This window comes from Mobula hypostoma, chromosome 1 (genome assembly GCF_963921235.1).
Source record: "Mobula hypostoma chromosome 1, sMobHyp1.1, whole genome shotgun sequence".
Classification (NCBI taxonomy): domain Eukaryota; kingdom Metazoa; phylum Chordata; class Chondrichthyes; order Myliobatiformes; family Myliobatidae; genus Mobula; species Mobula hypostoma.
The window spans coordinates 136908713-136921008 of NC_086097.1; positions in this window are offsets into that span (position 1 = coordinate 136908713).

A 12296-nucleotide genomic window follows, 5' to 3' on the forward strand; every position below is an offset into this window, starting at 1 on the left:
CGTAGACATTACTCTGAGCCTGAATGATTTAGCATGATCCAAACACACGGTAAGGCTTCCTCACTCTTCTTCTACAAACATATCCTAATCCCGTTGTGGTTATAATTTTTCTGTTTGTATAACCTGCAGAAGCTTACACAAGTTGATATGTAGTGAGGTGGCCAGTACCATCTACCAGGAATAAATGGCTTCTTGTTGAGGATCTGTGACACAGTAGACTCTAGTGCTCATGCTAGTTGACCATCTGCACACACGCTTTCCTTCTCCACCTGAAAAGGCTTTCATTGCAATTCCCTTGAGATATCCTTCCAGGGTTCTGTGTACACCAGCCTTCCCCACACCTGATATGTCTCAGTGGGATTAACACCATTGATTCTGTCTTTAATATGAGCACGTCTACCATTCTCACTGCCCCACGAATCCATCATTGTCCTTCACCTGCCAAATTGTGATGAATTGTCTGACCTGCACCTATACTCACAAGAGGCTGTGTCCCTGCTAGTTTCCTTGTGAGAGCATCTGAACTAGTGGATGTAAAGTGACTTCAATCACAAAGGACAATGCTGAAGCCCATTGACCTACGAAGTCCTCTGTGCATTTTGTTTCATAGAACACAGAAGAGTACAGCACAGGGATGGGCCCATCAGCCCACAATGTATTGCCAGATGCCCACTTAAATTAAATCTCTTCTGCCTGCACATGACCCAGATCCCTCCATCCCTGCATATTTATGTACTTGTCTAAAAGCTTCCTAAGTGCTGCTATCATATCTGCTTCCAACTGAATTCCGTCAAAGGAAGGTTTATTTTTAAAAACAATGGAAATATGAACCCGATGCAAGCTTAATGAACAGTCAGGCCTGAAGATATTTGGCTGTCACATGAGTGGACAAGTTGGAGAGCTTCAAATTCAAGAATTCCTGGTTAAACAGTTGGGGACCAATTCTGTGGTTAAATCTCTGTATCCAAACCACAGGCAAGCAGACAAGTGCAGTTTATAAGCCAGCAGGAGGGAGAGAAGTGTAAAGTTTCACTGGTGGTATGTTGTGTAGGTGTTGGATTAATGCTGTCTCAGTCATCACTTTTGAGCTCCAGGCATCGCCCAGCAGAAGAAGGGGAATAGTCACAAGTCTGGCAGTTTCTGGCATGAGTTTCTCTCAGTGGTTCACCAGGCTGATACCAGTCCCAGACAATGCACTAAGCAGCAGTGCCCGGGAAAAAAACCAACTAATGGAGGTTCTTATAATCTGGACAGTTGGGGCTACAGTGTTGCTTCACTGGGCAGACACAGTCTTGCTTCGGTGGTGATAGTGATAATTGCAACTTTTCTCCCCTGGGGTAATTGAACTTTTATTGTTTTTTTATTATTAGTGTCAGCTATGCCTCTGTGGGTAGCATACTAGCAAAATAAAGGCTCTATGTTCCAGTCTCACTGCAGGTGGTTGAGCACAGTAAGCCAGATTGACAGCGTGCGGAGCTAAAGAACTGCTGCATCGACAGACATGCTGCCTTGTGGTAGGACATCTTAACCAAGACAATGTGTGTACCCTCACATCAATAGATCTTGTGGGCACTAGTTTGAAGTGTACAGGAGTGTTCTCCTTGATGTTCTAGATGAAATCTATTCCTGAGTAAATGCCATGGATTAACCAGTTGTCCTATCGCATTACTGTTTGTGGGAGATCACGGGACATGAAGTTAGAAGTTGTACTTCCTAACTGACATTTCTATAAACCCTTAGTTACAACACACACAAAATGCTGGAGGAGCTCAGCAGGTCAGGCAGCATTGATGAAAATTAATAAGCTGTTGACGTTTCAGGTCGAGAACATTCTCCAGGACTGGAAAGGAAGGGGGAAGAGGCGAGAATAAAATGGGGGGAAGGAGAAAGAGGCCAACTAGAAGGTGATAGGTGAAGCCAGGTGGGTAGGAGAGATAAAGAGCTGGAGAAGAAAGAATTTGATAGGAGAGGAGGGTGGACCATAGGAGAAAAGGAAGCGGTAAGGGACTCAGGAGGAGGAAATTTTTTTACCGTAAGAAGAAATCAATATTCATGCCATCAGGTTGGAGGCTACCCATGCAGAATACAAGGTGTTGCTACTCTAAACTTGTGACTCATCTTGGCATAGGAGGAGGTCATGGACCGACGTACAGGAATGGGAATCAGAATTAAAATGTTTGGCCACCGGGAAGTTCCGCTTTTGGCAGATAGAGTGGAAATACTCGATGAAGTGGTCTCCAATTTACAACAGGTCTCACGATAGAGAAGAGGCTGCTTTGGGAGCCCCAGACTCTTGGACAATGAACCAAACACTTCATTGGTTAAAACATATTTTGAGAAGGTGAAAATTGTTCTAGGAATGAAGTACCTTTTAACATCCTGTCCCCACCTGTAGTATGAAGGTGATGGTCAAACCAGAAACTAATTGGTAGAAGTGAGTTATATTGATATGTAGTTACACCATAGAACATAGGGGGGTTGAATATGAATTATTTTTGTTTGGAAATTCTAAGTGCTCAGGATAATTTTAACATAAGCCCAGCAATAGTGATGTCATTGAGTGAGCTTGGCAGCTAATCTCCAAATAAATCTCAAATGGCAAATACAATTTTAACAAACATTTTATGTCTTATAGAGCACAATGTAAAGATTGGATCATGCATAAGATTCAGATAATTCTGTTAAGATCAAATTAAATTAAAATGCTTCAAATATTAGTCATTTGAGGGAATGAGTATCTAAGGTAAAATATTTTCTCAGGCCTACAGGGGTTGTTAAGCAGTAACTGTGGCTTGGAATGCTAAAACTCACCTTTTTGCAATGAGGGTGATTAATAAGTACCTGAAATTTGTATTGTCACTTTTTCTACCCGAAGAATAGTGTGAAACAACATTCTGTCTAATCTATTGGTAGTTTAGCACAATACCAATTTGCCTCAGAGATGTTTCATTGGTAGCTTTCAAAAATCAACCTACTTTAACACCTGAACCAATATGCTTCAGATATTGCCAATAAGCACTAATGTTCTTTTGCCACCTATTCAGAACAAGTGAATGGTAAATTCATCTGACTCAAATGTTTGCATAACCTTTTTTAAACACCACAATATGTTTTCCTTCAGATTCCAAACTGTGTTTAGTAAGTAGGCTAAACTCCAATTGCTGCAATCAAGAGTAGATGTTGTTATGGATTCCCCTAATATCTTGTGCCATGTACAGCTTTGATGTACAACCTGTACTGCTGATAACTTGCCAAGTTTCTTTCCTAAGTTTCAAGGGCATAGAATGTCGTGTGGTGAAAAGTCATCATCTTTATTGTCTGTGAATTTTTCAGTCCATGTTGTTCAGTAATGAATAGTGTCACTGTCTGCCAAATCTGATCTGAATATCAATTTTATATGTTTTGTTCATGCAGTTGATCTTGATTCCTAACTCACACCAACACAGTGTTCGGCTCAACAAAGGGTCAACATTTTCAATGCCAGCTTTGTAATATACAAATAGTGGTTGCATTTACTCTTAGCATCTCATTTGAGAGAAATAATACACCTTGTAATTGTTACCCCAGGTTGATAATCAGCAAGACGTTTCCTATTCAGTGTGTACTAGGTTTGCAAGCAACAGTTTGTGTGAAGTTTTCTACTGTAACCCAAAGAGGATCATTCCACCCTTTGTATCGTTGAGTGCTTTCAGGACATTGCTGTCATCCCTGACATTAATCAAACTGTTAGGTGAGCACCAGTCCTCTTGTTTGCATTTGCTGAGACTCTTGGGAATATGAGCAGATGTCAAAGGAAGGTCTCATTTAGACAGAACAGAATCAGACAAGGCTGTTTGACTTTTCTTACATCTGATTATGACAGCAGTTGAAATTAACTTAATGATAATGCAGCCCTTCCGTTTTCAGATATGGATGGTTTATGCTTGTCAGTCAAGGAGAATTTTTCTGTAAGTTTCTCAAAATCACCTTGCAGTAATTAGATTTATCAAATGCCTTTCTTGTATATTAACTATTGGCCTCTGTAAACCACCATATGTTTACAACATTTGTGAATGCCATTCCGCATAGTTGTACTGGCTCAGACCAGTCCCTTTTAGACATGAGATTTACAGCATGCTATTTTACTTGGAGACTGCTTCTAATGCTATTTCTTTTAAGACTAAATCCAACAAGACATCACTGTATAGTAATCTATCCAGCCCACCCACAGTACATGGGAACCTGAAGCAATAGAAATATGGTTGAAACATAAAACCTTTGTGACTTACACGTTAAAAATTTTTATGCTGGTCAGTCGATGACACTCGAGAGCTTTTTTGTTATAGCCAGAGTTAATTATTCAGAAAGACTTATGAGAACCAATTTCAGTGAAAGAGACTGTCAAAGGTGCTGGGTTTCAAGTGAGGAAGCTTGGTCTTTCCTCTCAAGTGGATATTTAAAAAACAACAAGGTTATTCTCTCTGGGCAATATTTATTCCTAAGTCAAGTACAAGTTTAATTGTCATTCAACCATACATGAATGAAGCCAAATGAAACAGTATTACGCCAGGGCCAAGGTGCAAAACACAGTACCAATAGTTATACACAGCACAAGGCAAATATAGCACATATAAGATAGCGGTAAAATACAGTCACACAAAAAAATATATAGCTCAAGTCCCTGCGTCCACCAATGTTGCAGCAGTCTGCAGTCGAACATAATATGGCTTGTCTTCTACCGAGCGAACTTCGGGGGCAGCACTGACTCCAGCATTCTGGCGGAGCACACCAAATCAAATGCTTAGTTCCTGGCAGGTTGTAAACAGGCAACACAGTCACTTGGGGCCTAGTCCACCGCCATGCGCCAATAAACCAGTGAATCAGACTCTCATCATTCCACCTTAGCAATGTCCAACAGGGTCTTGTAAACACGAGAAAAGTGACTAAGACCATCACTCGCTATTAGACTGCACCGTGTCTTCATGCACTGACTCCTCCAATGCCTCTCTAACACAGGCAGCAGCACAGTCCACACTAAATCCAGCTCCTCCAGTTTATCCGCCAGTGAGAACTTACTGATGAAGTAGACCTGCAGAACTTTAAGTTCTTAATGTCCGACAGTGTCTTACAATCATAAAAAATACATTTAAAAAAGACAGTTAGACAAAATCAATATGACAAAGACAATAGGTCACTAGCACTAAAGAATAAATGATCAGGTTATTGTCATATGGCTTTTGAAGTGAACTGCATTCTTTGCATATCAATTTTTATTAAATTCAATGTTAAATTACACAAAAACAATGTGTATTTAAATATTTGCATGGTTATGCTGATGTATGGATTTAAGTACATACATTTGCAGTGGATATGTGGTATATGGATCTTAGAAAGGCATTTGACAAGGTTCCCCATGGTAGGCTCATACAGAAAGTCAAGGCATGGGGTCCATGAAAGCTTGTCTCTGTGCTTTTGGCATTGACTTGCCCACAGATGGCAGAGGTTGGTAGTGGACAGAGTGTTTTCTGTCTGGACTGGTGGTGTTCCACAGGATTTATTTTGTTGTGGTTTTCATAAATGATTTGTATGAGGAGATGGAAGGGTAGGCTAATAAACTTGCAGATGTCATGAAGGTTGGATGTGTTGTGGATAGTTTGAAAGGTTGTTGTAGGTTACACCGGATGGAGACATGGGCAGAGAATTAGTAGGTGGAAGTGAAGGCAGAGTACAAGGTTAGTGGCAGGTTTCTTAACAGTGTGGAAGAACAGAGGGATCTTGGGGTCCAAATCCACAGGTCTCTCGAAGTTGCTAGGCAAGTTGATAGGGTGGTTAAGAAGACGATGGTGTTTTTGCCTTCATTAGTTTGGGGGATCAAGTTCAAAAGTATTGAGCTCAAAAGCATTGAGCGCTTTAAAACTCCATTTAGACCACACTTAGAGTATTGTGTTCAGTTCTGGTTGCCTCATTATAGGAAGGATGGAGATGTACCAGGATGCTGCCTGGATTAGAGGTTACAGGAAAGCTTTAGCAAGCTAGGGCTTTTCTTCTTGAAGTGACAGAGGATGGGAGGTGACTTGAATCGAGGTGTGTAAGATTATGAGAGACATAAATAGAATGGACAGCCACAACCTTTTTACCAATGTAGCAGTAGCCAATACCAGAGGACATCCGTTTAAGGTGAGTGGAGGAAAGTTTAGCGGAGATGTCAGGGGTAGGTTTTGTACATAGAATGATGGGTGCCAGGAACGTTCTGCAGAGGGTGGTGATACAACAGGGACATTTAAAAGACTCTTAGATAGATACATGGATGTAAGGAGAATGGAGATTTATGGAGTTAAAGAGGGAAGGGGTTAGATTGTTTGTGGAGTAGGTTTGTATAGAATGGCATAACATCGTGGGCCAAAGGGCCCATATTGTGCTGTGCTGTACTGTTCTATGTTCTATGTAAATATTTCCACTCATTCTCACACTTGACAATACTGCAAGGAAGGTTTTGCTTTAATCTTGATCATTCAGATCCACTGAAGCAACCCTGACATTACATTTAATGCGAGGATTGGTTCTTTGGCGGGTTATCAGCTTCTTCAGAAACTAGTCAGGGCTGACGTTTATGCTTTGCTTCATCACAGTCTTATTCTTTGGTGTACTTATCTGCCCCCCTCCCCCATTGAGTATCCATGCTATGTGTCTTGGATACTCCCATTGGTGGGTAGCCTATCACTCTTTGGTCTTCTCGCCTACCCCTCTACCCCACCCCCACAACAGCTTTTTATTCTAGCTTCTGCCCTTTTCATTTCCAGTTCTGATGAATGGTCTCAGCCTGAAGTGTCAACGTTTTATTTCTCTCCATAGTTTCTGCCTGACCTGCTGTGTTCCTTCAGCATTTTGTGTGTGTTGCTCTTTGGGCAAAGACGTTGAACTGGTTTGTATTAGCCTCTACTTTTTGAGTGGCTCTATACATTTAGTGTTCGTCTATTAAAAGCACAGACTTTTACATTAATACGTTTGGTGACCCATAGCAGGTGGTGGCCCAGAAATTCAGGCAGCCATGAGAAGGGATGAGAATAAGGTGCAGTCCTACCCCAAGTGGCATTTTTATCCCGGTTTACACAGAATAAAAACTACATCTCAATGCATCTCAAATTACGACCTCACTCCACCCAGAGCTAGATAACACTGTCAAGTGCTTATTCCAATGCAAATACTTTTAACTTCTAAAACAGTTGAGGGGGAAAATTAGTCAACTGAGGTGTAGGAGAACCTACGCCTGTGCTGAGAGTGTTTCCTGGCCAGAGTGCAAAATGCTGTGAATTGCAAGTAGGTAGACCTTTGATTGCTAATTCTGAACGAGTATACGTTGAGCAAAATGTCCTGCTGACGGTGGCTAAGCAAGTTGGCTCTGTGCTCCTTGAAGAATGAAGAGTGGTCTTACTCAGAGTCATTGAGCAATGTAGCATAGATACAGGCTGCTCACCCCAAAGAGTTGATGTCGACCACAGTGCCCAGCCAGCTAGTCCCAAATTCTTTTACAAGTCCTACCACTATCCCACCAAATCCACGCCTTCATGTACCTCTCCAAGTGCTTCTTGAATGATGCTATTGTTCTTACCTCAACCACTTCCTCTAGCAGTTCATTGCATGTACTCACCACCTTCTGCATGAAAAGGTCGCCCCTCAGGTCCTATTTAAATCTTTCTGCTCTCACCCTAAATCTGTGGCCCTGTTTTTGGACTCCCCTACACTGGGGAAAAGATCATTAATGTCCATCAAATCTACGCCTGTTGTAATTTTAACCATGTCTCGAAGGATACCCCTCATTCTGTGTTTCAAGGAATAAAGGCCTATCCTGGCCAATCTCTCTCTATAACTCAGACCTTCTAGTCCCCACAGCATCCTTGTAAATCAGTTTTACACTCTTTCCATTTTAATCACATCTTTTCCATAACAGTGAGACTATTACTATACATAGTAGTCCAAGTGTAACCTCATTAATGACACACGTAACTGAAACTTAATGTCTCAACCCCTAAACTCAGAACCCTGACTGACAAAGGCCAGTGTATCTAATGCATCTTTCACCACCCTGTCTACCTGTGACACTGCTTTCAATGAACTCCCTCCCTCCATTCCATTACACTCTCCAGTGTCCTATCATTGCTGGGATAAGTTTGGTGTAACTTCCCAAAAGGCATCACCTCACATTTACTGAAATAAATTTGCAACTCCTCGGCCTGCTTCCCCAACTGATCAATATCCCCTTATAATCTGCATTAACTTTCTTCAGTATCAACACCTGCTAAGCTTGTGTCATCTGCAAGGTTACTCTTCAAGCCTTGTACATTTGCATCCGTCATTTATATATATTGACAAGGGTCCCGACACCGAACCCTGTCACCGGCCTCCATTCTGAGAAACAGCCTTCAACCACAAACAAGAGAAAATCTACAGATGCTGGAAATCTGAGCAACACGCAAAATGCTGGAGGAACTCAGCAAGCCAGGCAGCATCTATGGAAAAGAGAACATTCGATGTTTCGGGCCAAGACCCTTCAACCTCTGCTTCTTACCTCTAAGAAAATTTTGAATCCATCAAACTCGTCCCCATAGATTCCATGAAACCTAACCTTCCAGACCAGCCTGCTAAGTGGGACCTTGTCTGAGATCTTGCTAAAGTCCAACAAGATAATGTTCAATGTCCTACCCTTGTATACCTTTTTGGTTACTTCTTTGGAAAAACTCTAAAAGTTTTGTCAAGCATTTTCTGCACACAAAGCCATGTTGACTCCTCTTAATCATACTCTATCTATCCAAGTGTTGATAGGCCCAGTCACTCAGAATCTTCCGGATGATGTTAGGCTCACCGGCCTGTGGTTCCCTAATGAAAGCATATAGGATCCAGAGTGCGGATGGCAGTGTAGATGTCAAGATGGTTTCTCTAGTGGGACAGTCTCAAACAAGGGACACAGTTATAAGATAAAGAGACAGTCATTTAAAACCATGGTATAGAGAAATTTGTTCCTGCAGAGGTGGTAAAGGCCAGATTATCAAGAGTATGTAATGTGGAAGCAGGTAAAATTTTAGAAGATCAGAGAACCAATGACTATGTAGGACAGACACAGAAATAGAACTGAGGCCAGCTTTCATCAGCAATGAATGTGAATGGAAGGGCAGGCTTGAGAACCTGGTGGCCTACTCCTCCTATTTTCATGGTGTTCTTGTAATGCTAAATTTTAGGCATTAAAGACAAGAGGATCATTTCAATGGTATGAAACACCCTGGCTTCCTTGGCTGCAGAAGTCTCGGGAAGACGACCTCCAGCCCCGCCAAACTCCTGAGATTGAGGCGCAGTCGATCCCAGCCCAAACCCCGGTTTGTGTGGATGCTGTGTCGTTTGCTACCCTGTTACAAATTAATACCACAAAGTAACAGATAGTACACTGCATACCATTAAAGGAATTATATTTATGAATCTTAACTAAAGGGTTACTAAAGAATAACAAAAAGAAAAGGGCCCATTCTAATTAAGCAGTCAGATGTGCACAAGTTGGAGTTCATCTTGAGCTCTGTGTTACTCAACATGCTGGGCCCTCGGTCAACGTGAAAGCACACACCACCTTCTGAAAGTCGCTCGCAATCCATCTCGAACCAACAGGTCTCCCAGTGGATTGTATGCTACGACCGGTTCTCCCCAGCGTCTTCTCTCTTCATCTCAGCTCGAGCAAAAGCTCCTAGCCCAACCTTAGTGTCCCTCACCAGAGAAACCTCCCCTTAGTCCGACCCTCCTAACTGGATGGCACACATTTCTCCTCATCTCTTATCTTCAACAATACCTGTAACCCAAACATAAGCTGAAAAGAAGCAGCTCTCACAGAACAGCACAAAATGAAATGCATACAGCATAACAGTAAAATATGAACCAGGGCACTACGGGTAAATCTAAATTTTGTCCGTTCTGTTTTTCTCTAAGTATTTTATGGTGTATTATTTTGTTTTGTGTTTACAAAATTACAAACATTATTTTCAATGTGGCAAAGTCAAACCAGTGTTGAACTTACACTATAAGTCAAATTCAAATCAAATTTTTTTGAATTTGATTTGATAAGTTGTTGGTGAAGCCACACTTGGATCGCGCAAGGCCACTGGGAAGATCTAAAAAGCGAGGAGTTTCTTTCAGCAGGAGATTCGATTGGGAGAAGTGCACAGGCACGATAGCTCATCATCACGCAAGGCCACTGGGAAGATTTAAAAAGCGAGGAGTTTCTTTCAGGGGGAGATTCGATTGGGAGAAGTGCACAGATGCAGTAGCTTGTCATCACGCAAGGCCACTGGGAAGATTTAAAAAGCGAGGAGTTTCTTTCAGCGGGAGATTCGATTGGGAGAAGTGCACAGATGCAGTAGCTTGTCATCACGCAAGGCCACTGGGAAGATTTAAAAAGCGAGGAGTTTCTTTCAGCGGGAGATTCGATTGGGAGAAGTGCACAGGCACAATAGCTCATCATCACGCAAGGCCACTGGGAAGGTTCCGGGATAAAAGAGAGACACTGCCTAGCGGAGCAGTCGTTGGAGTGGCATGAGTCAGAGTAGTAGGACTTTGGCAAGGTAAGGCGGTAAGTTACTCTCATATCTCTTTTTTTTCGTCTAATTTAAGAATAGTGGGTATGATTGCAAGGCCAATTTTCTGCTCTGGGTGTCAGGTGTGGGCTATCCGGAATACTTCCAGCCTCCCTAATGGCCTCATTGGCGGCAGGTGCATCGAGCTGCAGCTCATTAGAAACCGACTGAGGGAATTGGAACTGCAGCTCGATGACTTTCGGCTTGTCAGGGAATTTAAGGAGGTGATCGATAGGAGCTACACGCAGGTAATCACACTGGGGCCAAAAGAGACAGATAAGTGGGTGAATGTCAGGAGAGGGAAGGGAGAGCATCAGGTAGTGGAGAGCACCCCTGTGACTGTCCTCCTTAACAATGAGTACTCTATTTTGAATACTGTTGGAGAGGGGGAACTGAGAGTGGCCGCGCTTCTGGCCCTGTGGCCCAGAAGGGCAGGGGACAGAAGAGGATGGCAGCAGTAATAGGGGACTCTATAGTTAGGGGGACAGACAGGAAATACTGTGAGCGTGAAAAAGAAACACAGATGGTAGTTCTTGGTGTTTCTGAACATGTCCACAATATCCTGAAATGGGGAGGGTAAGCAGCCAGAAACTATGGTACACGTTGGTACCAATGACATAGATAGAAAAAGTGAGGAGGTCCTGAAAGCAGAATACAGGGAGTTAGGAAGGAAGCTGAGAAGCAGGACCTCAAGGGCAGTAATCCCATGACAGTGAGTATAGGAATATAATGAGCTGCTGGATAGAATGCGTGACTGAAGGATTGGAATGGGGGCGGGGATTCAGATTTCTGGATAATTGGGACCTCTTTTGGGGCTGGCGTGATCTGTTCAAAAAGGATGGGTTGCACTTGAATTCAAGGGGGACCAATATCCTGGTGGGGAGATATGTTAATGCTTTTGGGGAGGGTTTAAACTAGATTTGATTTGCAGAGGGGTGGGAACCGAAGTGAAGAGGCAGAGAATGGGGCAGTTGGCACACAAGTAGAGACAGCTTGTAGGGAGTTTGTGAGGAAGAATAGGCAGATGATAGAACAAAGACGCACTCAGTCTGATCTGTCAATTTTAATGCAAGGAGTATCATAAACAAGGTGGATGAACTTAGAGCATGGATCAATATGTGGAACTATGACATTGAGGCCATGACAGAGATCTGGATGTCTCAGGGGCAGGAATGGCTGCTGAGTGTGCCAGGCTTTAGATGTTTCAAAAAGGACAGGGAGGGAGGCAGGAGAGGTGGGGGAGAGGCATTGCTAATCAGGGATAGTGTCACAGCTGCGGAAAAGGAGGAAGTCTTGGAAGGATTACTTACTGTGTCAGTGTGAGTTGAAGTCGGAAACGGGAAGGGGGCAATAAGTCTACTGAGTATTTTTATAGACCCCCTCAATAGTAACAGGGACATCGAGAGGCAGATTCTGGAACAGTGCAATGATAACAGGGTGGTTGTGATGGGAGATTTTAACTTTCTTAATATTGACTGTTATCTCCTTAGAGCAAGGGGCTTAGATAGGGTGGAGTTTGTTAGGTGTGTTCAGGAAGGTTTCCTAATGCAATATGTAGAGAAGCCAATTAGAAGAGAGGCTGTACTTGATCTCGTGTTGGGAAACAAACCTGGTTAGGTGTCAGAACTCTCGGTGGAAGAGCATTTTGGAGATCACAACTCTATCTCCTTTATCATAGCACTGAAGGGGGATAGGAGTAGACAATTT